The sequence below is a fragment of the Arvicanthis niloticus genome, chromosome 2 (genome assembly GCF_011762505.2).
Source record: "Arvicanthis niloticus isolate mArvNil1 chromosome 2, mArvNil1.pat.X, whole genome shotgun sequence".
Taxonomy (NCBI): Eukaryota; Metazoa; Chordata; class Mammalia; order Rodentia; family Muridae; genus Arvicanthis; species Arvicanthis niloticus.
In genome coordinates, this window is record NC_047659.1 from 116,109,188 (window position 1) to 116,131,155 (window position 21,968).

Genomic DNA, 21,968 nt, shown 5'->3' on the forward strand with positions numbered 1-21,968 from the left:
TGATCACTAAAAAGCAAGGCTAACTGTATAAATGTGAACAATCTCTTTTTAGTACACGAAAATCTTATATTAAATTTATGTATACACAAATGGTCCCCAAACACAGAATTCTGAACATCCTCTTAAAACTTTATAAAACTATGGCGTGAGTAGCCTGGAGTGACCAACAGATAAGTCACTGTGTCACCAGGCAGACAGTGGATTCCGTGGAATGTTAAAGAGAGAGCGAGCATGTGGGCAATAGCGTCAGGTGCTCTGGCACTTCCACACCACGCTTCTGATACGCTTCTCTTTCTGTTTTTCCCTTTTGGTGCTACTGGAGATTGAATCTGGAGCTTTGCACACACTGGTGTGTTCTCTGCCATTGAGTTCTAAATAAAAATGCCTATCAAACTGTTACATTCTTCCAATATGAGGAAGGAATTCAAAATTAAAGCTTACAACCTGCCCCATCCCCCACTGGAGAGGAAATATTTTTTAATAGAAATTTTAAACAACCTTATCAAATGCTAAGCAAGCTTTTAGTAAGCAGACCACATTTCATACAACACCTCAAAAACCATCTTTCTGGAGCCCCTACCCCCCAAGACTTTTTAGCCTGAGGGGTTAAAAGTGTGGGTGTGGAAGTCAGCTTTTGTTTGAAAAATTAGCAATGCTATGAGTCACCCTGCATTAGCAGCAGAGGAGTTTTGCATCTTGTATGAATCCAGACACCATATGCCATGCGAAGGCCTATTACTTTATTCGGTGCCACCGCTGACAGGCAGACACGTGGGTATCCCCAGTGGAAGGGCTGTCTCCTCCCGGTGGTGAGGACAGGAACCCAGTGAGCTGAACACATCCGACATTGTACAGAGCAGCAGGAACAGCTGGTAAGCTAGCAAGCAGCAAGGGCTAGCTAGGAGCGCCGATGCTAATGAGTCTGGCGACAATGCAGGCCTTCAGAGGAGCCAGCCCAATGTCTATGTGTTCTCACAAAGCCTCGAGAGGAGAATCTGCTCGCTCATGCCTTCAGTCTCATTAAAACACATACTGGTGTTAGTAGTTTATCAAAAGCTGCTGTAACTTACAAGTTATAAATCTCCCCAACAGTTTCAACATGTTTTAAAAAGTGGCACTGAACTGTGTGGAGAAGCCCACAGGTCTGTTTGGGTAGCAGGGAAATTTTAAGAGGCAATGGTGAGCAGTGGGTTAGCAGGACAAGCAGAGCAGCTGCTGCTGGGTTCAGGTCCCAGCTCCCACACTCACAGAACTGTGTGGCCTCCAGCAGGTTATCTAACCTCTCTGTGTTCTGCTCATGTATCTTATCAGATGACACAGTCCTACTTATATTTATATATATAATATATATTTATATAATGCGTTCCTAGAATATGGCTCTTTCTTTCAACAGTTGCTGGAAGAACCCATGGACTGAATACATAGGTGATGTTCTTAGTGCCTGGACTGAACAGAAGTTGGTGAACCTAACTAAGTAAATCGATGTCTATTCCTGGGGACCAGTGCATGGAGCACTAAGAGGCTTGACCTCCTGACCTCCTTTTTGTCCGACCTACAGCATAAGGGAAAGGTTTAAGTGCAGGAAGGGAGATCACAGCAGGGTGTAGGGAGTTGTGGGGGCTCTGGGAATTCCAGGCAGGGTTGCTAGTGGCCATGGGTTGGGTGGGCCTCCTAGAAGCATCTGAGGTTCCCTGACAGCTAAGATCTGTGATGGCTCTGGATGTATGGGAGGCTCTTGGCTGAAAAGTGTTCACTTCTGAACAGTCCTTGCCTCACTTAGGACTTGGGACTCCTGTTCATTCTACCAAGCCAGGTCAGAGACTTGGGACACTGCTTGGAGTTCTGAGCTGAACCTGCTGTTGTAGCCATTAAGAGGCTGCACTGCTCTTTGATGAAACAGAAATACCCCTTGAGGACCAGAACCATGCCTTCCGTATGTTTGTCCTCAGCAATAGCAAGGGTCTGGCAGAAAGCAAAGACCAATGGCTATCTTGTTGAATGAACAAAAACTAATAAAAATAAAAACCACAGCCCTGCTTCTAACATCTCCTGTTCAAAAGTAGCACCTGGCAGTGAGACTGGAAAGACAGATTCTGCTGATAATCTTTTTGCCAATATAGTATTATAAGCATCTAAAGAAACGTAGCTGTGTTAAATGATCATCTCTCCACTACCTATGGCTAGATGTGTGGGAACATAAGAGAAAAGTGCCTGGCTTTTGAGTATGAAACTTGTCTCCTTGAAGTTTTTATGCCAGGAAACTTCAATTAGGGGCATCTTAGAAGGTGACATATTTGCACTTTGGAAAACCAAAAGGATGCAGCTGTCTGGCAAGTGTAGGTAAGTGAAAATGGCCATAATGGTGGCATGATCAAGACTGACATCAAGATGACATGCTAGAAGAGCTACCCTTGGGTGTAGAAGGGTAAATAAATCCTAGTAAAGTTGCACACTGCAGCCCCAGCTGCATGGGAAGCTAAAATACTAGTTCTGAGGCCAGCTTGGACAAATAGCAATTCTATAAAAAGAAGGAGGAGGAGGAAGAAGAGGAGGAAGAGGAAGAAAAAGAAGAGGAAGAGGAGGAGGAGGAGGAAGAAGAGGAAGAGGAGTAGTAGTAGCAGCAGCAGCAGCAGCAGTAGCAGCAGCAGCGGCAACAGCAGCCACAGTCCTTACTTCAAGGCTCTTAAATGCAGCAGGTATTAGACTGGGCCACCGCTTGCCACGGCTGCTTGCTGTACAGACACAGCATACCATAGCAGCAATGCTCCTCACATTTAAATATGCTGCTGCTTTCATATTTATCTTCCTTTACCTCTAGCCCTTACTTCTTATTGTAGCCTGAATTCCACAGAGAATGCCAAGACCACTAGAAGAAAACAGAAAGTCTAGAAAGGAACTAAAGTACACTGTCAGAGGATACCTGGGCTAATCCATAGCTCATTCCCAGGTAAAGGCTCCTGAGGCATTCCAGTGGTCTAGGGATAGCCATATCTTCACCCCTAGCCTCTTATAACAGCCACAAACCAGTCAGAGACAGATGTGACAACTAATGCTTACTGCCTTCTCATGCTTTACAGAACAGGACATCAAATGAGCTCTTCAGGCACTAAAATCTCAAAGATTAAAACAAAACCACCTAGTTTTTGTATTTTTTTGAGACAGGATTTCATGTAATCTTAACTACTGATTGTCCTGCCTCCACTTCCCAAGTGCTAGATTTACAAACATATACTGCCAATATCCTGCTAAATAATAAAATAAAAATCTATTAAAAACAAAAACAACAAAACCAAAACACCCCCCACACACACACACACACATCCCTTTAGTATTTAAAAATTAGTCAGAATGGAATTAATTCTAGCCCAAGGCTCTAGAGTAGATTCCACTGCCCAGGGCACAGTGACAATTAGTAGACTCATAGAGAGAATGTTGGCACATTTGTCTGTCTGGTTCACACATGTATGCTTGAACAAATATGCACACAGTCCAGGCAGAGTCCTTTTTCCCCTGTATTAAGTTCCAGAGGAATGGTGTTCCACGGCAGGGCTGAGCAGAACCACCCGTCACGGATGGAATGTGTCCCTAGTGAGGGTGCTATGAATCTCTGCCATGGAGCTGCCACTTCCACAGTCTGTGTAATGCCACCTAAGTGCTCTGCCTCACATGACTTGGTGCAGGCTGCTGAAGATTAGGGCCATCGATCGCTCCCTGCAGAAGACTCTCGCTGTGCAAAAGGAAAGTAAGCAGCAGAGACAAACAGCTCAAATATCGATCTGCTCTGGTGGGGGAGCTGTACTTCCAAATGAAAATCAGCACTCCTTCCAGCACCTATGAGGGTTACTGTAATATGCATGGGGACATGACAAAGATGGTGTGTGGGGCCAGACACTGCTGCCCCATCTCCTGTCAGTGGGTCACAGACCTCTCAGAGAAGCCAAGCTGCCATATGAAACCTCTAGCTTTTAAGAAAATGCTTGGCAACATTCTATATTCTTTGGGCATTCTAGATTCATCCACAGCAGTGCTGAAAGCCTGTTGCCAGAGGTCAACCTGAATGCAGGGAAAGCAATGTAGACGCATTTCCAGAGCATCATTGCAGTGACCAAGAGTCACCCGACATCACAAGTCTGGCTCTCACTACCCAAGACACAAACCTTTTCCTATAGAACAAAGACCTATAGACCATTCATCTAACTTAAAGGCCAATATTTAAAGACTGGCTTCCAACCATTTATCCTCCTTAAGGAAGCTGCAACAATGTAAACTATATGGCTTCTGGTAGCTCTTTTTGTTTTTAAACTTCTTCAAGCATAGAAACATAAATTCACCTAGACATAAGACAATGAAATTATGAAGTACACCAAAACTCATGATTCTTGAAAGCTATATGAAGTGAACTGCAGGGTGAGAACGGATTAAACTTGGAAAGTGGGATCAGGAAGATAGTTCAGTGAGTAAAGGTGCCTACTGCCAAGCTGAATATGATCCCTAGAAATCACACGGTAGAAGGAGAGAACCGACTTCTGCAAGTAAGCTGTCCTCTGACCTTCACATGAGGCATAACCCATATGCCACCCCCTCACATTGATAAATAAATAAAAATGTAATAAAACTTTAAAGCAAGAAAGTAAGAAATCTCAGAAGGCCCCTTTATATGTGCTTCTGTGGAGATAGAAGCAAACTGAATGGTATTGCTTTTATGAGTATCCTTTGGATTAAGGTTATCATTTAAAATCAGTTTTCTCCTTTTGGTAAGTCATTTTCTTCTAGGCAGTAAACATATCTTGTAGCACAACTAAATAAACAGCACTAGAATACTTTGCCCTCAAAATTCCTTTGTGCATGTTTTTGCATTATTTCCATCCAACTAAGAATACCGAGTGCTGCTATTCTAGATGCTATTTTCCCTCACCTTAGCAATAGCCAATAATCCTGAGTTGTCCAATGTGAGACTGTAAAACCTTATGCCTTCCATCTGAGTCTCTTGAAGACCCCAGTAGCCAGACACAAGTTAGACTGAGGTAAGAAGACTCAAGCTGGCTATAGGGAGGGGCTGAAGGCAAGGGTTACTTGGACAGTTCCTAGCTGTTCCTATTAAACAGGTATCAGCCATGACAGACCTGGCAAGACCTGAGCCTGGGATACCCACAGAACTTACAGAGTTGTCCTCTTCCATTTCTCCTTGAAACACCTCTGCCAGAATCCTTAGACTGTCTAGGAAATCCTTGGGCTCTTATGAGAAAAGATAATTCTACTCATGTTTCCCTTTTTATCTAAAACTGGGAAGTAAATTAAACTTTACTGAGATTTTAATGCATGGCCTCACTGGATGTTTCTTGCTCTGTCATTCCTGAGCCTATCCCAGGACAGACTGAGAGATACTGACTGCAGCCCCTCATTCACTTTCCGCACAACACTGTGTTGTTGGGGTTTCCATGAATCTCTTACTGAGGTTCCAAATTTCATCACCTCATAAACAGAATCACTACAATCCATTGGCCCAAGGCAAGATGTAACTGACAGATCATGGTAGTCTTTTCTTATATGAGATCTGCACTTTATCTCACAGTCAAGTTCTTGTAAAAGTCATCGAACAGAAAGATGAATTACCAATTTTTCATTTCCTTTTTTAGAACAGGAAATGTTGTGGAGTTGGTGCCCTTTTCTGCTAGGGCAGAGGGCTGACTTCATTTACTCATCTAACAAGCATTTCCTGAACAAATATTTATCCTGTGGCAGGTGCTGAGGCTGCATCAGGGTTGGGACTCTCCTGGAAGACACATGCATTATCTGTATCCTGAGCTGCCCTTGTTTTACCAATTTGCTAAATATTTTTACTATCACCTTTAAAGATATCTCAGTCAAAGAAAAAAATCAGACAAGAATCTCTGTCTTCAAACAGTGGTGACAACAGAGGTAAAAAGGATAAGTGAATTCTACAGTAAATTAGATGGTGACAAGGGTTCACACAGTGAAGAGCACACAGGAAGGTCACAGGTGGTACTAGAGATGTGTGTACATGCACGGATGTGTGCAGGTGTGAGCAAGCTTTATACGGGAAGGAGGGGGAGAGCTCAGAGTGGCAGGGAATGAGTCCTGTAAACACCTGGGGGAAAGCTCTCTAGGCAGAGGGCAAAGAGCACAGGCCTTCCCTGTAGGGCTCTGGCTAATCTTGGCAGTATGAACAAGGCAGTATCTGTGGATTTGTCCAGGCTGTTGTGCTGAGGAGGCCAGAGGAGGCAGGAAATGAAGTGAGGTGGCACTGGCTGGCAATAATCCCTTAAGTGACCTTAAGACGAAAAATTGCTATTGCACTATAAAGAAAGGGACATTTTAACTTGTTGAGAGTAGCTGCATACAAATACAACTTGCATAGAGAAGACCTGGAACGGAACATGGGAAAACACAGCCTTTGGTGTGGGAATTAACTTGTGTTTCCACAAAGCTCTAATCTCTGCAGCATCCAAAACAACAATGAAACAAACCATGAACAGAATTTTGTAGGCTAGTTCTAAGTTCCCCAAATAAAGAGTTTAGTACATTTTGAATATGCTAACATATATCAGTGTAGGGTTGGGAGAGGTCGGTGGTAGATGGCTTGCCCAGCATGCTTGAGGTCCCAGGTTCAAACCTCAGAAACACACACACACACACACACACACACACACACACACACACCCCAATGAAGCATTAGGGAAGATTGAAACCTCCAGCCAGGTGTTCTGAGGGATCTCTATAAAACAGATGGCAGGAATGAGCACTGAACAGGAGCTGCTGGGGCTTATAAGCTAAGACTCTAATATTCTCCAGCCCATGGAGGTCTCTTTATAAAGGTCTATTTTTTACTATCAACAAACAAACAAACAAACAGAGTCAAAATCAGTCAAGCCTGGTGGGACTTTCTGTTTCACTGAACTATTAAACCAAAGTTTAAAAAATAACATGTTTATTTAATCCCATTGCATTAAGATGCTATTTATATCTTAGTAAAAGCAGTATAATTTTATGCTATAAAATACTTTAAGTTCTTTACACTTTATCACATCCCTTCAAAATCTGTATTATTGAGCATCCTTCCTAATATGAATCCAGACTTCTGAGGAAGTCCATGGGTCCAAGGTGGTACCCTAGCTTACTGAGGTGACAACTGAGAGTCTCATTTCCACTCCTTCCTCTGAACAAAAACAAGAGGAGCAACTTTAAGTCTGCAATGATGTGCTGTTCCCCCAGTGCAAGCCCACCAAAATTCCTCTAGGCTAGATGCACTTAAATAAGCAATTGTGCTTAGTGCCTGAATATACTGTTGGAAAACCAACTCAACACAACCTTGTGAAATGTCTAGCCTATAGAGACTTGCAAAACAGATGAAGATACTAATGAGAGACGGACTTCACTTCCGTAGAGTCACTCTTCCCTAGTGGAGCCCCCTCCATCCTCTCACTCTGGTTTCTATCTTGTGTTTGAAAGACCCAGAAGAACCACTGTATGCCAACTAAGGCCTTTCCTACATCCCAGAATAAGCCCAAGTCGTGAAGAAGGACTCATAAGAGCAAGGCTACTTATGCCCTCAACCTACAGGAACACCAAAGCCACAGACGTGTGTTGGAGGCGAAAGACAGAAGCAAACTTCCAAGCTCCCACGGCATGCATGGCAGAGCCCAGAATGAAGATGTTCTGGAAGGCAGAACAGTGCAACTTCTGATCACAGAGAATGAGCTGGGAGCCAGACTTCCCTGGCAACCCAGCATGGGTCTGTTCACTTGTTCATTCCCTTACCTGTTTATATAATGTGCAAGAACTAAGAAGAAAAATGAGGTAACACTGCTCAAGGAAAGGCTTAGTAGTCAGGACACTGTCTAATAAACAGCGACTAAGGAAACGGAAGGAGGTGCTAGGAGGAGGGAGGGATGGGGCAGACAGAGTTCTAGGCAGAGTGTAGCTCGTGAGGCTGCCATGTTTGAAGACCATAAGAAAGATTCTGGAGTTTTATGTAGCATGGAGGGTTTTGAGCTACATGTTTTGATTTCTGCCCAAAAGACAAGTTTTTGCTTTCTGCAAAGATCTGCATGGATAACAGGAGAAGAAGTGAAAGGAGGAGGAGGCTGTGCACCGGACTGGGCTGGACCATGTGGTACAAGTGGGAAGAAGCTACACTTTAGTTACATTTTAAGGATAAGCTTTTTGCATATACTTCATTCTGTAATAGTTAGCAATAATCTGTCTGAGGGATTATTTTCTTCATTTTACAAATAAGGAAATGGGTAGAGGTAAAATACTTGTTCAAAACCAAAGAACGATTTACCAGTCTGAAACTGAAACCCAACTTCTGTCTGAGGCCAGCTCTCACATATGCCTAAAAAATGTGGATACTATAACAAAGACACTTTGAAATGTGTCTAGCATTTGTAGATGACTGCCATGGAGGAAAGTACCCTGCACTCTTTCCTACTACACTTGGGGAAAGAGGGTAGAGCTCAGTGGGATGACTAGAGAGACCATGTATGTAGAATGTGAGATTCATCTCCAGCAATGCAAAAGTAACCCCCAAACCTGCCCAAGCACACGGGTCCAGCTCTACGATAGATACAGGCTTACATTCCATCATGTCTATTTTCGAATAAATAAAAATGTACTGTTCTAGTGTGCTATCTTCAGTGACAGTCTACTTGAACAGTTACTCCACCTTCGGGTTCAGTTCTATCTCTGCCTCTCTCCTCCCGTTTTCCCCCTCTCTCCCCCCTCCCCCCAGGATGGCTCTGAAGCCTAGATGACCTTATTTGACCTTTCTGACCTAACCAGTGACCACAGGGCATATGAATCCAGAGTACAACTTCGCCTCCAAGGTACTTAAGTGAAACCCTGAAGGCTGCCGATCCACAGCAGAGAGGACAGTAGGAAATGCTTCCCTCATCTGAACTCAAGCACAAACCACGTCTCTGACAAAAGTCTAGTGCACAACTCAGGAAATCTCTTCTAATCCGATAATTTAAAGTCTCTCCTGATACACCTGTCCTTTTATGCATGTAGATGTTACATATATGTTTAGCCTGTTGGGCATAAATTCTATTTTCAAAATTAACAAGCACATAATAGTTGAAAGCTCTTGAAAGATGTAAAAGATTTTATAAACATGCTACTTAAATTTAAAACAAATTTTACTTTTCCTTTGATAGCCATAGTAACCTCAGTTTCTTGGGAGTATAAATTTATTTTTCCTGACTTCAATTCCTTCAATTTTAAATGTGTTTAAAAAAAAACCCCACATATCCTATTTATTTTCTCATAGCCAAGCTGAACACTCAGCAGGAGAATATAATGTGATGACAGTTTCCATCTTCGTTGGGGACAGAGTTATGAGTCTTGGGTGTGAAAGGCACAGCACAATGAAGAGTGGTGGCAGCTCCCCCATCGGCTCTCCCCCTTCTTTAAAGTCCACAGAGGATGGCAGTTTGGATGGAAACCCCAAAATCTATTCTGTCCATCTGTTTTATTATTCTTAGAACAACTGTCAAAAGTTGCCCAGGGATCAAGTTGCAAACGTACTAATTTGCCTTTGAAAAGTGGGCCCTGGGGGAATCCTGGAACTCTGCTTATAAATTCAGAATCCCCTCAGCCAGCCAGCCTGCCCTACCCTTTGTGGAGGTATGAGACTTTGCACTTCCAGGCATACATCTGCCTCAAGGACGGGATACCCTGATAGACTTACATCCCACTTCATAGGCAAATGAAGGGGAACCACAGGGACTTGGCATCTTAAGGGCTGGCTTGTTCCCTGACAAGCAGACTGAGTTTTTTAGGAGGCAGCCCCTTCATTGATCATGGGTGGATGAAAGACCAAAGCTTTGTACTGGAGGTTTAAAGGCGTGAACGTGGCAAAGGGACACCGTTCTGTACTCTTTAATATCCTTGGACCAAACAGGAGATAGGAGCCCTCAAATGAAACACTGAAGAAATAAGCTGAAGATAAAAAATTATGAGCCACCAAACATGGTGCCATTTGTTTTTGTGGCTATGCTAAAACAATAACAGAAAGACTGTCTGGACAGACAGACTGTCAGATGTAATCTTGTCAGGAGTTACAAAGCATTACCTGTGCTAAAATATTAGGGCATTTAGGCAGCATGTTACTCTGCTCAAAACTAAAGCAGCTGCCCCATTCCTTAAGCTGGCTGTGCTTAAGGCGTGTGCAAACAAAATATACAGATGGAAGTGCATGTGGGCTCACTGGATGGAGGGAGATGAAGGAGCAGGGGCCAGCACTGATCCTCCTAGTGACCAGCCTTCTCTACTGGGTTCCAGTGGTCTCTAGCAAAAAGCTTTCAATACATAGGACCACAGAACCATACCTGAAAAACAAGATGTTTTAGAGTTCTGAGTTTCTCAGTATTAGAGAAAACTGGAAAAAAAAAGGGGGGGGGGCTCCTTCAAGGCTCACATGATGGCATTTGGATTGTATTCACTCAGATTACCAAAAAAGTATTCGGCTTTGATTACAAAATTTCCTTGAGCATGCTGCAAATGACTGTGGCAGGAAACCTGCTGGGAGCCCACTGCAGACGCACAGAAGGGGCACCAGTTGGACCTGCTGCTTTGTCCTCCGTTGGCTTTGCACAATCTCTTATTATAATAAGGCATGTATTATCCTTTTTAGAGATTTGAATAACAGAAAGTCTCACTTTCAAAATACTGCTTATAATCCCAGAGTCTACGGTGTTTTCTGCTGATGCTGGGCTTTTCAAAATGGGATAGATAATTAGTAAACTGAAATTTGATTAATGTTGGATTAAGAGGTTCTGATGCTTCCCTGCAATGTGTTATTTCAGTCTGTGGTCACTGGAAGAGACTGTCTTCAGGAAACCTGTTCCCTCTGTTTTCCAGAATGAAAAGACGAACTTCAAACTTTGTCTTTTAAATAAAGAGAATTCAGTCTGAACAAGTCAGATTTTTTTTCTTTTTTCCCCCCTATTTTAAAAATTTTTTTGTTGTCACTCTGAAGTTGGAGCCCATGAATTAATCAGAAAGCACGAAATAAAACAGAAATACAAGTCTTCCTCAAAATTGCTCAGGGTGAGTCCTTCCTGGTTATGGTGGGTAACCTGGCATAGACAGGTTTGATAGCCTCCGTTCTTGGTAGGCTCCAGCACAGACTTTTGGGAAAGGAAAGAACTCTGGAAACAAAAGGTCTGCCTGGTCTGGTATAGATTCCAGTCATTGAAGTAACTGTTTAAATAATATTCCATGGAAAACATTATAGTACTTTTTGCTTGCAAACATCAGGGTGAGTCTACTTCCTGTGGGTTTGCTGGAGTTATCTAACGTCAGATCAGATGACCACTTTCATGATGAGTGGCCAGATTCTTTTCCCCTGTGTTAAAATTCATATTGTTCCCCTACTGCTGAAGAGTGTGGAAGAATTAGAAATGATGGCTCCCTTTGAAGCTATGTCATTCCCTCGTAACTGTAAATGCTAAGACTGTCATTTATGGAATGACCTTTTGCTCTTTGAATATTTAGACATCAATAAATGCCAAATGCCTAGAAATGCTCACAGCACTATGAGGAAGGTAAGGAGGGTCAGCAAACACCCCCACACATGCCTTCTGCATGACAACCATTTCCACTTTTCTAACAGTTTTCTAATAGCAAAATGTATTTAGGAACAACAGTGGAATTTATGTCATCATGACCAAATGATTACGGTGCAAACCCGAGACTCTTCGGGGCCCAGCAGGTTTCTGATCCCTATGGAAACGAAACCTCAGACATTGTCCTCCACTCAGCTGGAGGACAAGGCCGGAGGCTTTTGTGCTCTGTGCGATTTCTTCCACAACCTTCCGGCAACAGACCCTTGCGCTTCCTCCCAACTCCTTTCTAATTGAGATGCAAATGCATCTCTCTGGCTGATTACCCTTCCCTTAAAGCAACTGACGAATGCAGCTGTAACCAGTGTGCAGACTCTCCAACAAGTGATTTCAGCTGTCAGTATTTGCATGCTTGGCCTAGACCAGCCTACTGCCTACTGGTCTCAGAACTTCCTTTGGGCATTGCAGGGGTTTTTATTTATGTACGTAAAATGTACACACATTAATAGTTAAAAAACAAAAAACCAAAAAAACACCCCTGCTCTAGCAAACTACTCGTAGAGCCCTTAGGATCTAGAACAACAAAAATACAGGGCTTTCAGGCTGGGGCTGTCTGTCCCTCCTTCTTGAAGGTCTAAGCTGTGGGTGGCCACAGCAGGTCTCTCCTAAGTTTTCAGACTTTAACCATCCTTGAGCTCAACCTTTCTCCGGAAATCTACCTAAATACTCATGGCTCTATAAAACCTGATTGCTAAATCGTCTTTAGGTTGCTTTCACATCGTTCAAGAGTCTATTAATTTCAAAATATAAAGTCCTTCAATAACTTTTAGGGGAGATGTCTGAAATCCATCAATGAATCATGTACAAGTACTGAACCTAGAACTGCACTTTACATGTTAAGAAAGCGCTCTACCACTGTATTGGCTTGTCTTGTGTCAACTTGACAAAAACTAGAGTTATCTGAAGGGAGGGAATTTCAGTTATGACATTGCCTCCATAAGATTCAGCTGTAAGGCATTCTCTTAATTAGTGATTGATGGGGAACGCCCTGCCCATTGTGGGTAGTTCCATCCTTGGGCTGGTAGTTCCGGGTTTTATAAGAAAGGAGGCTGAGCAAATCATTAGGAGCAAGCCAGTAAGCAGCATCCCTCCATGGCCTCTGCATCAGCTCCTGCCTCCAGGTTCCTGCCTGGTTCCTGCCCTGTGTGAGTTCATGTCCTGACTTCCTTAGATGATGAAGAGTGATGTGGAAGTGAAAGCCAAATAAACTCCTTCCTCCCCAACTTACTTTTTGGTAGTGGTGTTTCATTGCAGCAACAAACCTTAACTAAGACAACCACTGAGCTAAATCCCCAGCTACAAAATTGTTTTGAACACAATATAAGGAAACACGTATTAACATAATCATTCAATAAAAGAAAATTTCATATATTATCTAATTTTTCACGAATTTTTCTAACTTTGCAAAAGCCACTTTATGCTGTTTTTAAAATGTGTGTCTGTGGCCAGCTGTTCCTACCAGACACAGGCATTGCAGGTGCTTTGAGTGTTTAGGATAGAGCTGAAATGTGTATCTTCAAAATGGAAAAGCAGGGCTTACAAGGTACAGACATACGCAGATATACACACAGGCTGTATGTGGACCCGCTTTTCACCAGAGACAATGAACACTCCTAACTCTGAAAAAAAATTTCAGTGTTACAAAGTATTTTTTTTTTATCCTTTAATACTGTTTCCGAAAACAAGTTTACCAAATGAATGTCTTATTTCCTTCACTGCCCTGCCCTCTGCCCCACCACCTTTACACACATAGGCATAATGTACTGGGAGGTAACAGGGAGAGTGACAGTCAGAAAAAGAAAACAAGGCCCACCCTGGGAGCTTCACAGTAGAGCCTAAGCTGCATACTCAATGCAGAGGAGACTGGATCTTGATTCTTAAGTCCAGGGAACAAAAGACTGTGAGGGAGGATGAGAATTTGCACTACAGCAGAGACCCACAAGTAGCATGTGTGGTGGGGTGCAGCAAAGCGACCCTGAGGTCAGCAGAGTGGCAAGCAGCAACTCTGCCCATGACAGCATGCAGTGAGACAGGGCGATCCAGTTGAGACACTGGCCAAGAGAAGAGGCTCTGGCTCTTGTGGATATTTCCCGAGGCACAGCATCAGTCTGGTTTCTTACAGACTATCAGAATGTTTAGTGTCTTTGAGATGAGGTCATTTTAACTGCCACTGCACACCAAAACTGGTAACATGGTTACTCTTGTCTTCACAAAAACTTCCCTAGCAACCAGGCACTTCCTATAGGCTTCATCTCTGGGCAGCTTTGATCCTAAGAAGCAGACTGTTATCACACGGCAGGGATTCTATAGAAGCTAGTGAAGGAGATAGATATGTCATGTCATACCCTTCGTTTTAGTGTTTACTAGGTAAAAAGTACACATTCCTGTCATGTAACTCCCAGCTGCGATCTTCAAGTCTTCATACCCAAGGCTTGGAACCCATTATTTATGGGAATCAGGCTGGTGGGTGGCACCACTTACTGGACTTCCAGCCAAACAGGGTCCTACTTTACTGTTGGGACCAGAACTCACTTTGAGGAACCATGATGGTGGTACTGGCACTGGGTCTCATGAGGTGGGGACTCTGGTGGCTACAAGGACAGGTGCCCTGTGAAGAGATTGGGCACTACCAGCTGAAGCAGAGGGAGATCTAATAGGCTCAGATATTCTTATTATTTAGGAGAAAGGGGTTTTTGTTTGTTTGTTTTAAATCTATATTTTGGGGGAATGAGAGAATGGTTCAGCAGTAAGAGTGCTTGTCAACATTCATGAGGAGCAGAGTCCATATCTTAGCACTTGATACAAGCCAGGCATCCCACAAATGCCTAGAACCCCTGAAGAATCCAATGCCCTCTTTTAAACTCTAAGAAAGCAGAGTTACTCACATATATGTATATATACTCACATAAACACATGCATATACACTTAAATAAGTTAATCTTTAACTGGTAAGGTGGTTCAATGGTTAAAAGTACACACAGCGTTTACAGAGGACCTAGGTTTAGTTCCTAGTACTAACATGGGGACTCACTACATTGTAACTCCATGCCTTCTTCTGACCTCTGCAGGCTCCTGGTACACATACATGCGTGTAGGCAAAATATTCATACACGACAGTGGTTCTCAACCTTCCTAATGCTGAGACTGTTTTAACACAGCTCCTCATGTTTTGGTGACATTATTTTTTGTTGCTGCTTCATAACTGTGATTTTGCTACTGTTATGAATCAAAATAAAAATATCTGTGTTTTCCAATGGTCTTAGGTGACACCTGTGAAAGGGTTGTTCCATCCCCTAAAGGGGTCACGACCACAAGTTGAGAACCACTGACATAAAATACTCTTAAAAAAAAAAAAACAAAACAACTACACTAAAAAAATGCAGTCTCCCTGGTTTTCACTGTGCTGACAATCTTCAGTTTTGTGTTTTGGTAACACAGGAAGGCCAAATGCAGTTCAAACAAAGCCCATCTGTAGGCTGGATTCAGTATGCAGGCAGCTGGTTTGCCAGTTCTGGGCTCTGACTGCACGGCATTTAGCTAAGGCTGCTGTGTGGCTACCTCTCCCCACTGGTGTCAGTTCTCCAGATCAGTCCCTTTATAACCCAGCGATGATGCTGTCTTGGTTTTAACAGCTTCCAGATACCTAAGGCTGCATAATGATGATACTTCATCTAGATTAGCTCTGAGATGAGCGGACCTTCTTCCAGTGTGGCCCCCAGAGCAGCACACTAGCTTTTTGGACAATAACACTTGAGGCTGCAGGAGCAGAGATCATACCCTAATTCTGGTGAGTGGATCTTGTGCTTTTTTGCACCATGTCTTAGAAATGCTACATGTCACCTTCTCATCTCAAATCTGTGGTCACTCCACATCTCCAGTGCTGTTTAGGATGGCTCCTATCAAACCACATCACCCCCTCACTGCCCTTACACAGTTGGTTACCCAACTTAGGTTCATGCCATCCCTTTCTAGTCTTGCTGTATAGGCCCAAAGGACCATCTGCTGAGACAGGCCTGACTTCTGAGCTTGCCTGGGATTAGTTAACCTATTCATGAATGATAGTGCTAGAACTCTGCTAAGTCATTAATAAAACTGTCAAGTGGAAGATGAGTAGAAAGATGTACAGGAACCAGTGCAGTGTAGTTTCAGGATTAAAGCACTGTGGTTCTGCTCACGGTAAAGTCATCCATCTCTCAGGGTCCCAGAGTTCTCACTTGTCTCTTCCAGATGATCAAGCTATTTTGTCAAAGTTAAGATTTGTATTTGTAAGCTTCTAAACTCTGGGGAAAAAATGTGTTTGTGACACCCTTACTCTTTGAGGATATATTCTTTTCTGAAGTTTCAGGGCTGTTTAATCATTTTAGCCTTAAAGGGATCTAAGCAACATTTCAAAATTCAGCCTTTAATCCTATTTATAAATGAGGAAAATTTTTCTTGTTTACACTTTTTAGTGTATCTTTTATTCAGCATGATTACTCCTGTGTGTGTGTGTGTGTGTGTGTGTGTGTGTGTTAGCATGAACACCTGTACACAGAAGCCTTTCTTACGGCTCTGAGCTCTGATGCATATTTGCTCTGGGTAAGGGCTGAAACTGGTGGCTCTGAATAAGGCTTTTGCTTGGAGGGGCCAATCTCCATCCTTTTTATTGTCCTCTCTGTGCCATGACAGCTCCAGAAGCTGGGGGCTCTGGGGACAGACATTATGAGTGCTGATCTTGAAACACTTGAAGATCCTCCTTTAATCTTAATGTACAGATTTGAAACACAAATTTATCAGAAAACAACTTCCTGGGCAACTATTTTGGTTGCTCTTTTATGCTTTCCCTTTTTCTTCCTCAGGGAGATAATTTAAATTTTATCCACCTATTTACTTGTTTGTTTTGACATAGGTCTCGTATGTCCTGGATTGGTCTTGGATTTGCTGTGAAGCTGAAAGTAACCCTAAACTCTTGACATCCTAGCTCCACCTCTGGAGTGCTGGGACTATAGGTATGAGCCCCCATATGCCACATAACTTAAACTTTATAAACATCTCAGTATTAGGAATCTTCTATTTCTTATTCTATTTTTTAAGTCATCCTTTCACCCATGGGAAAATTTAGTGCTTGGCCCTCTCAACTTTAGTGTTTGCACTGTGCTTCCCGCATGTCTAGAGTAAAGTCCTACTTCCACTTTTCTCCCATCCATATACAACTTCTAGTACAAACCCACTACTTCCTGCAATACTGAGTCACAACACATTCTTTCACATTGTAAGAAATGAACCCTATGTGCTGCATGTTGTGTTTTGCTTCTTGTTTTCTGAAAGATGAGACTAGCTGCCAGTCAAGAATGTGGCAAATATTCGTTGTCTATAGTAGAATGTGCTTTAGGGTCAGTACCAAGCAGTAGAGATAGCCATTACAAGTTTTTGTTGTAGGACTGTTCAGGACCCCAAGTCCTCATGTATCACCCACGCCTTCCAGCTGCAGCGTGGTGCCTGCCGTTCAGTCTGATTAGGTTTAGTTTCCTCTCATTCATTTCCCATCCATAAGCACTCAATACCACCCTGAAGCGACTTCCTTCTTTTTGGAAACTACCTGGTATACCTTGACTTTCCCCCTTTTGGTAACTCAGTTTTCAGTTCTCTTACACCCAACTTTCTCCCATCTATATACAAACCCTAATACAAACCAACAACTTTCAGCAAAGACCTGAGACTATTGGCTCCAGTGATGAATGAAGCCAACTACTAGTATATATACCTTGCTTTGCCAGTTTGCTGAAAGCAAAGCTTCCTCTCTCTCCTCTGACTTCCTGGCTTCCCATTCCTTATGTCTCTCTCTATGGCTACCTCTTCCTTCAAAACCTACTCTGTCACTGTTCCACAGAACGCTGTCTATGGTTATACACTGGATCAGCTCAACCCCTGCATAGGTTTCAACCTGTCCCCTCGCCACTGCTACAGACCAGGTGCTGCCTGTTCTCTCCCAGACAGAACCTCCACAGCTCTGTGCAGGCTCTGCCTGTCTCCACTGTGTGCCTGTGCCTGCATGTACATATCCTACACTCTGCCATATGGAAGCATCTGCCACTCTCATACGTAATGGGCTTTCATAGCCTAGTCCATAAGCAAACAGTGTCCTTTCTCCCTTGGAATATCTTATTCATATTTATATTCCTAGAGGTTAGGATGGTGCCTGGCACATGGCAGGAAAGCTGCAAATGCTGACACATGCATAATTGGTTGTGCATGGTGAAATGTGACACATGGTATGGTTTGATTTCCTTTCTACAGTGTAGGGAGATGGACAGAAGAAATCAAAGGTCTGTCCTGGAAGAAGAGCTCAGGATCCCACTGGAGAAGAAAGAACTTGGGTTGTTAGAACTTTAAAGAGAAAGATCATATTTGATGCCGTGTATATTAGGAGCAGAATCTAGTAATGCTATTAAACTCACATATCTAAGGGAGAAGCTCTAGTGTTAGCATATGTCCATGTACCTGTTAGCTGACAATGAAAGCTAATTTCACTTGTGACAGAACTAAGGCATAAACTACTTTTTCTCAGGCACACCGGCTCTGTCTATCAAATATGGATAGTTCCAGAGTAGAGATGGCAAACGAAACTGAGACTATTGTTCTACTGAGGTGGGCATTTATTCTAGAAAGCCACCATCTGTTTGATTTGGGGTGAACTCCTCCTAATGGGCACGTTGCATATGGCTCGGGAACCTGTTTCCTGAAACAAGTTATCTGAGGAGGGGAATGGAAGCCCTTGGCTCAAATGGTTGTAGAAACTTCTATCAGCAGACCACAGTTTCATTTTGGAATGTTTAGTTGGCTTGGGAACTGTAAACATAACATGTGGCAAACTTCCCATTTACTGTGCTCTAGGCATAGGAGCAGGCCCTGCTTGCCTGTGGGCGAGAGAAGAGGCAGATGGTAGGTGTGTTGGCTCTCGCTATTCAGCAGTGCAGTGGCCACGGGATGAAGGCACGCTTGACAGATTTGATTCAGCCCACTGTGGAGGTTACAGGAAGGCCCACAAGGCACAAAAGGGCTGGGCTGAACCGTCAAAGGGTGCTTTCCGTAAACGGTCCTACTGTGGTCACAGTTTTTCTTTTTTTTTTTTTTAAATTATGGGAGAGAACAATATTTTTCAGTCTTCTATGTGCCTCTGCCACACAATTTCAACTTTGATCATTAGCCAAGAGAACTGCACATAAGAACTCCTTTGACCTGACGCTAGATTTACTGCTAAAACAAAACAAAACAAAACGCCCTAAAAGACAAATTTATTTGGGCAGTACTTCTAATCTCCAGTTAATCAGAAGTGCATTTTTTAAAGGCATTATAGAGTCAGACTGATACTTAACCGTTTACATTTTTACTTTTAGTTAAAATTTACATGAGACTGGATCCCAGTCAAGTTTATTCTAAGGAAGTTAACTATCAGTCAGCTGGGGAGAGAATGGAGAGGCAGAAGTAACTAAGTAATTCACTGGTTCTCTGCTTCCGGTGTCATCAGGCTCAACATGGGCCAATGTGCCGTCACTACACAAGAAAGCAAGTGCCCCACATAGAGGATTTACAAAGGTCTGAACAGCATGACTGTTGTTCTAGAAAGTGTGTGACACCGAGATGAGATGAAGTGAGTAGCTTGTCAGTGTTCTATTTCACAACTGTTATCTAAATATTAGAAGCAAAACAAGGACATGGGGTGGCTAAATAAAAAGGAAGGCCTGGGTGAAAAGGAAATGTTTTTGTTACTGTTCTGCTCAGTCACTTGTATCTCAAGGGAGCAGGGAACAGTAATTCTTCCTCTGACATTTGGTCTTAAAGTGAAGTTTCTTCTAGGGCAGCACACACAGGCTGCTTCCTTCCTTAACGAGTCTGGGTTCATACCAATACAGCTTTGCCAAGGGATATATTGCCAGGCTTTAGAGGGAAAAAAACCCAAAAAACCAAAAAACATTTATCATTCCCTGACATTTGGAGCCAAAGTTCCTCAACACGTTCTGGGGATTTCAGGATGGATTACAGGCGGGCTGCAGGGCCACATGGCCAGAACAGCTGCACATGAGAACTGCTTCCTCAGTAACTGCGGTTACACTCTTCTCTTCTACCAAAGCATAACTTGCTCTGAATGCAGAAAGAAAGCAGCAGTGAATGACACAGAGCCATAAACAACCACAGGACCCTATCACCCCCTCTCTTAGCTGTGCTTTCCCCTTGTAGTAGTCAATCATGTACTCTGCAAACTGCCACAGCAGGAAAGGGATTACAGGGTGACCCTGGTTTCTCTTCCTATCACTTCTTCCTTGCTCAACAACAAACTAACAGCAGAGAGGGCTGCTAACATATACATACAGGAAGAACAAAATATATACAGATGAAATGTTTTTGTACAATGTTTTTACTAAGAACAAAACATATGTACACACATATGTATATGAATTGCAAAATTCTATTGATTCCAGGTGATGAGTTGAAAGCTTATAGATTTGCTATCAAATTAGCATTATATAATTTATAATGATAAAAGTCACTGTAAACAAAAAATTTAATACTCGTCTGCTTTGAGTGATGGTAAGCACAAACATAAGAACACTTTAAATTGGAAGACTGCAGAAAAATTGGAGAATGCTTATACTTCAGGACCTTTCAAGGAACTTTTTTCTCTGTTTTAAAAGGAGCACCACATGCTGATTCTCCACTGCTCAGATTAAAGCACTGGCACTTCCTGTCCAAGGCACTGCTCATCTCTTCAGCCCTCAGGGGTCTGCACAGGCTTGCAGGATGTGTTGGCCCCCACACTCCTTGCCTATCCACCATCTATCAGGCAGCCCTGGCTGGATCCTCTAGCATGCTGTTCTAAGATGAGAAATCTGAGAAGCTTCTTTTGGGGATCCCCTAGGATACCATTCCTACCACAGCTAACTTTTGGGTTTATCACAGGCACCCTGATGGACCTGAACATGTATAGGATTAACATAAAACATAATGTGTACCTCCCCAAGGCACTCAATCTTGGGCATCCATGCTCCTAAAGAGAGCTGGCTTCTAATTCTCCAGTTTCTGCCCCAGTATGTTCTCTCCTCGGAGGGGGCCCCTCTTGTCTTGACTCTTATTCACCCCAACTCTCAGTTTCACTCATTCACTGAAGAGAAGGGAACCAGTTAGCCTGTGCACTCCTTAGGTATTATCTCTGAAATTCGTGAACAAGGACTGGGCTCCTGGATCTCTGATGCGCTGCGGTAGCCCCAGCTTCTAGCACTGGACTTGGCAGAGAGTCCACAGGAAATATTTGTTTGGTAAATGAATGAATGCAATTAGTACTCATAATTAGGACTGGTTAGAGTAGTTAATGTTTTTCAAAATTCAAATATCCAGACTTGTGTCAATGAAGCAGCAAATTCCCGACATCAGCTATGACACCGAAGCAGTTCAGGTGTTCCCCAAAACGCACTGTGGGCTTCAGTGTCTGAACATTAAGTGCTGAACATTAAGGGAGCAGCTGGTTAGTAACAGCCGGCACAGGCACATGGGTACAGTTGAAGAACTTAGTGAAGACGTTTAAAGTACAGAAATCTCCCTTTCTCCCTCTCACTTCCTCATTCTTAGTAGAGTCTTTATTTCTGACCAGAATGTCAGCAGTTTGCAGACAGAAATAGTTGCTAAATGGGCGAGAGGTAGTCCTCATAAGTTTTTCTATCTGGGTAAGAAACTTGAGCATATCATCTGATTTACAGTTTTAGATTCTTTCTTTGAATAATACAAATAAATTAAAGAAAATATAAAAAATACTTAAAGCTTGATAATGATCAGTATAACAGGCTTTATTATTTTTTTCTCGTTTTTATACTAAGTCATCCTCTAAGATGTCAAACTGTCCGTTTTATGAGCTATTTTAGGGTTCTGGTATCTACAGTCCTGACGTGGATTTCTTTGAGGCTTTTAAGGAGATTTTAAAAAAGATCACAGTGGACTGCTACAAAATAGAATTTTCTTGTTTTCGAAGGACTTTTGTTGCCTTGGTCCAGGATCCTTGACTGACAGGTGTCTAACTCATCTCACCTTATGCGCTAACTGACAGACCAATTGTTGGACAGGTCATTCTCATTTTTGCTATGAAGTTCCTCTAGGTTGCATTTTATGTGTAATAAAAATTCCATGCTGGAGGCAGAACCAACAGCAGCTATACATTATGTCTGGAGTGTTCTGGAAGCCTCTGCAGAGAATGTTGCCTCCACACCCTCCCCACCAGCCTGGACAAAGCAAGAGAGTGCGCTGGAGGGAATAATGCAGCCTGGCCCCGGGGGAGGGACCAGATGGGACCTAATA

General features: G+C 42.9%; 1 protein-coding gene across 5 annotated transcripts in view; it reads right to left on the bottom strand.

Annotated features, from left to right (window-relative positions):
- Ralgapa2 (Ral GTPase activating protein catalytic subunit alpha 2) overlaps positions 1-21,968 on the bottom strand; it is a 271,068-nt gene that overhangs the window by 47,229 nt on the left and 201,871 nt on the right. The window lies entirely within an intron of this gene.